Source organism: Procambarus clarkii, chromosome 83 (assembly GCF_040958095.1).
Source record: "Procambarus clarkii isolate CNS0578487 chromosome 83, FALCON_Pclarkii_2.0, whole genome shotgun sequence".
Lineage (NCBI taxonomy): Eukaryota > Metazoa > Arthropoda > Malacostraca > Decapoda > Cambaridae > Procambarus > Procambarus clarkii.
Window position 1 is genome coordinate 18,820,775 of NC_091232.1, and position 5,499 is coordinate 18,826,273.

General features: G+C 30.8%; 1 long non-coding RNA gene across 1 annotated transcript; it reads left to right on the forward strand.

Moving 5' to 3' along the window:
• The first annotated feature begins 1,923 nt into the window (after window positions 1–1,923).
• On the forward strand, window positions 1,924–3,711 carry LOC138358380 (uncharacterized). The gene is made up of 3 exons (XR_011225340.1): window positions 1,924–2,123; window positions 2,651–2,792; window positions 3,582–3,711. It is a non-coding gene; the product is annotated as an uncharacterized lncRNA (long non-coding RNA).
• Window positions 3,712–5,499: the final 1,788 nt, after the last annotated feature.

The following is a 5,499-nucleotide window of genomic DNA, read 5'->3' on the forward strand; positions in this document are numbered from 1 at the left end:
ACACAAGCTTCACAAAGCTTCCTGGCAATACGTTAGTAATGAATAAATATGATATGTTAGGCTGACCTAACCTAACCTAACCTAATCAAACCTAACCAATTCTAACCTAACCAAATCTAACCTAACCAAATCTAACCTAACTTAACCAAACCTAACCTAATCTAACCTAACCGATGCTTGGATCGTCGATTTGATTTGGTGTCACCATTTCTTTATTTTCGTTTAATATCTTTATAAAAAGATACTTTTTCATATTAAAATTATGTTTTTTCGTGTTGTACATTCAGTACCAACATTATAATGAGTAAATATATCTTATTTATTCATTACTAACATATTGCCAGGAAGCTATGTGAAGCTTGTGTAGCTTGTGGTAGCATGTAATTAGACAGACCGCCAATTACTGGTGGAGTAAATCAGCCTAGCCTCTCTGATTGTACCTATGACACCTATTATTAATTTCTTTCTGTATCTTTAGCTCCAGTATGTTGTTATATTATGCTGTGCAAATTTGGGACCTGGCTTTCTTGTATCTTACATATATGTATTATTTGATACCATTCTTGTCTCCTGTCCAGAGAGTACATTTTGAGAGCTTTGAGACGGTCTCAATTATTTAGATTTTTTATCATATATATGTTTGCTGTTTCTGGTCTCTTTATTTCCTCTAATTCAGAGATTTCTCCTGTTCAGAAAGGGGGAGTCAGTACCGAGCAATACTCAAGATAGGACAGCACCAGTTATTTGAATAGTATTAGCATTACTGTGGGTGGGGTCTTTGAATTTTAACATTCTCATAAACCATCCCATTATTTTTCTGGCCGCCACTATATTTGCTCGGTTATGTTCACAAAGTGTGTGGTCGTCAGACGTCGTAATTCTCAGATCTTTTGCATGTTTTTTCCTTCTTAGAGTAGGTCTGATTGTGTCCAGTGTTCCTTGTTTCATTTAATTTCCTCGTTTCTACCATACTTCAGCACCTGTAACTTATCACTGTTAAACATCATGTTATTTCTGTTTTTTCAATGTCTCCTACAGTGCCAATTTTCTTGTGTCTTCTGTATCATCTGTAGAGTTTCATTGTTCAAATGTGTTATAAAATACATGCACCACCATCTTAGTGGTGCATATATGCATTCTACCTTGCATTTATATGCAAGGTAGAAAAATATGCATGAAAAAATATATATGAAAAATATGCATTTTTGTTTTTTTATAATTAATCTAAACTGATGCTATTGTATATCTGTTATTAATATATTTTTGTTTTTTTTAGGTAAAATTTAAATCAAACAACATTATCAATTGCAACATTACAACATTGTCAACAATTCTATCTGAGAGAACATTACAGCAATGGCTTCCAGTAATTCAAGTTACATTATAAATGTAATTTGTATATATTATATACTTTAAATTTTATTTTTGTAGATTATTAATTTTATTTGGGTGTAAGTTCATATTATCATTAGATATAGAGTATAAAATCTTAATTTTGTTTTGTCAATTTTGTCTGTTAGAATTGCATATCTATTTCAAACTTTATTAATACCACAAAATGTTAGTTAAGTTGAATATTAATTTAATATTATTGGAAGATCAAAAAACTTAGTCAAATAAGTATTTGAGTCACAATTCAATTATTTGCAGTTCACAAATTGCAATTTTGATTCACATTGAAAATTCCAGATTATTCTTCTCTTATTTAAACATATTAAATTTGGTTTACTTGTGTAATTAATAAAATCTGGTGCTGTACAAGTTCTCAATAATACAATCACAATTCTCCGCTTAGTCTTCTGTAGCACTGTACTGCTTTGTGCTCTTTCATTATGCTGCTACTGTGTTTTTTGTACCACTGTATTACATTTTCAACATTTTACTCTTTTTTATGATTGCCCAGATTATCTTTATTTACATGCCAGAAGAAACCTTTCCAGCGGTGTTGTCCCATCTGCAGTAATGTCATTAGTGTTCGTCGACATTTCTGCAACTGTGGACACAGCTTTATAGATGAAAAGCGTAAGGGTGATGTAGAGCGGGAGGAGAAATATAAGGAAATGGGTCGAAGAGCTGCTAAGCATCAAAACCTTTGCAGATCATTTAAAGCCATGAAAAAATCTGTAAGTATTTCATGCATTCTGTTATTTCTTCAATTAGAATTGTATCATATTGTATTAATATCCATTCTGTTAGGTTTTAAATTGTCCCACAAATAAACAGATCTTAAGCCATTTGATAATTAATTAGTATTAACATTTTCAATTTTGATGAATACTGTACTTATTGTTGTTAATAATAAAGTAATGTGCATTATATAAGTATTTTTGTGTTATTTTATATTTTTTTAATTTCCATTAGTTATGTAATTATACTTTAATGATATAACTATCAGTAGGTCTCTTAAACTAGGTAAGAAAAGTACATCTTAAGCTACTTCGGTACTTCTGCACTTTTGCAGATGTACCCAATGCTGTATGAGGGAGGGATGCTGTCTGTTTCAGAAGCTTATGGTTATCCCATCTTATATTCTGTAATCATAAAGTTAATCTCTTTTTTATATAATTGAAGCCATATCTCTTGAACACTGTGTTCAAATTAACACTAAAAATATTTTAGTTATATTTGTGAATATTTTGTTGTATTGCAGGTCTCTAAACTACAAGGTGGTGGTTAGCAAGTTGCTGTCATCTATTTTAAGGTCGGCAATAGAAATACCACAAAGGGCATGCTACCAGGAAGTGGTCTGTCAAGCAAAAATGTTAATAATCTCACCGAATTGTTTTATCTTGGTAATTATTATTATTATTATTTTGCATAAGCTAACAATGAAAATCATAAACACCTGCATGTTCCTTTGTGTTGGCAATAATGAAAAGCATTTACATAGTACAGTAGTTTAATTTATATATTATGCATCCCATATCCATATTGTTAGCGGTAGTGGAAATGGTTGCAGAGGCACATAATTAATTGGCTCCGGGACTGAACCAAGCAATTCATTTTAGCTAAGCAAGTTTCCATCTTGATGACCTAAGTACATAATTCCATGCACATCACCACATTGAGAAGGGGCTCGAGACCGACCATGAGTACAGATTTTAAATTAAGCAACTGACATGTGTGGAGAGCTAGTGTCACAATTGATATGTTTATCTTGCACACTGCCTCCATCCAGTGGACAGCGGTGGATAGGTTATAATCACTTAGTTACTACATACAGTTAGCAAACTGGTGATATTTGACCAAGATTTCTGGCAGCAGATCATTTTGAATGAAATATTTACTCATATCTTGAACATTTGTTATAGAATTATCCGAATTCACATATCTTTTTTCACTCCATCACATAGTGGAGGAGGGTGTGCAAATAATTTTGACACACTTTACTTTGCATCGGGTCTATATCAGCAGATAATGAGACTTCCTTTACATATGGGTACCAAAATTCCCATAATGACATAGTTCCTCATTGCTGCCAAATTTCACATTTCAGTGTTTCTTTCAATTAAAGTTTTTTGGAGCACATATTTTGTAATGATGATACCATATTAAATTTACGCATGTTTCTTTATTTTCAGCATACATGCAGGACAATGGATCAAGTGTCAACAAGATACCAACAAATAATATAGATGCCCAAGAAGATATCAACATCAGTGAGGCAAAAGAAAAGAATGGGGAGCAAGAGCTTAAGTTAAAGAAAATGAAGAACAAACGAAGACTGTCTGAAGATTCAACTATTAAAGGTAATCAAAACTCATTCTTCGTTTTTTAAATTCAAAGCAAAACGTGTATATATTTTAGACAAGTTTTTAGGTTCCACAATTACATTACTGATTTGTTGTATAAAGTAGTTGTATTTTATACAGCTGATGAGTCACAATAATGTTGCTGAAGAATGTTGTCTTAACCACACACAAAAAGATGAAAATACAAAGACGTTTCGGTCCGTTCTGGACCACTATTAATTCAATTGTTAGTTGTATTATACTTGACTGCTGATATAGTTTATTTCATGTATTCCAGTTCACAGTAATATTAAAATTAACATCAGAGCCTGACGGCTCGGTGGACAGTGCTCTGGGTTTGTAATCCTAAGGGTTAAGGTTCTATCCCTATTAGATGCTGAAACAAATGGGCAGTTTCTTTTGCCCTGATGCACCTATTCACCTAACAGTAAATAGGTACTTGGGAGTTAGACAGCTGATATGGGCTGCTTACTGGGAATGTGAGTGTTAAAATTAGGATTAAGGACTTGCCCAAAAAGCTATGCATGCTAGTATCTGTTCAAGAATGTAAGAAATCTTTTATATATATATATATATATATATATATATATATATATATATATATATATATATATATGTCGTACCTAGTAGCCAGAACGCACTTCTCAGCCTAATATGCAAGGCCCGATTTGCCTAATAAGCCAAGTTTTCCTGAATTAATATACTTTCTCTAATTTTTTTCTTATGAAATGATAAAGCTACCCATTTCATTATGTATGAGGTCAATTTTTTTTAATTGGAGTTAAAATTAACGTAGATATATGACCGAACCTAACCAACCCTACCTAACCTAACCTAACCTATCTCTATAGGTTAGGTTTGGTTAGGTAGCCGAAAAAGTTAGGTTAGGTTTGGTTAGGTAGGTTAGGTAGTCGAAAAAACATTAATTCATGAAAACTTGGCTTATTAGGCAAATCGGGCCTTGCATAATAGGCTGAGAAGTGCGTTCTGGCTACTAGGTACGACATATATATATATATATATATATATATATATATATATATATATATATATATATATGTCGTATAGGCCTATATATATATAGGCCTATACGTAAATCACTCGGCCTATATATATATATAGGCCGAGTGATTTACTTTATTTTCAATAAATTGTTTCCAATTAGTTTATTTGAATTATTATTATTATATTATATTAGGAACATAAATTATTGACTTAGTTGTGTGAGTATAGGTTACGTTTAGATAGGTTAGGTAAGGTTGGTTAGGTTCGGTTATATATCTACGTTAGTTTTAACTCAAATTTTAACAAATTAACTTATAAATAATGAAATGGAATGATTTATCATTTCATAAGAAAAAAATGAGAAAAATACATAAATTCAGGAAAACTTTGCTTATTAGGCAAATCAGGCCTTGCAAAGTAGGCCGAGTATGACGTTCTGGCTACTAGGTACAACATATTTATATATATATATATATATATATATATATATATATACATATATATATATATATATATATATATATATATATATATATACATATATATATATATGTATATATATATATGTATATATATATATATATACATATATATATATATATATATATATATATATATATATATATATATATATATATATATATATTTCAATTATTTATTTATATACAAGAAGGTACATTGGGTTTGTGAGAATACATAGCATAGTATTTACAATTTTGTAAAGCCACTAGTATACGCAGCA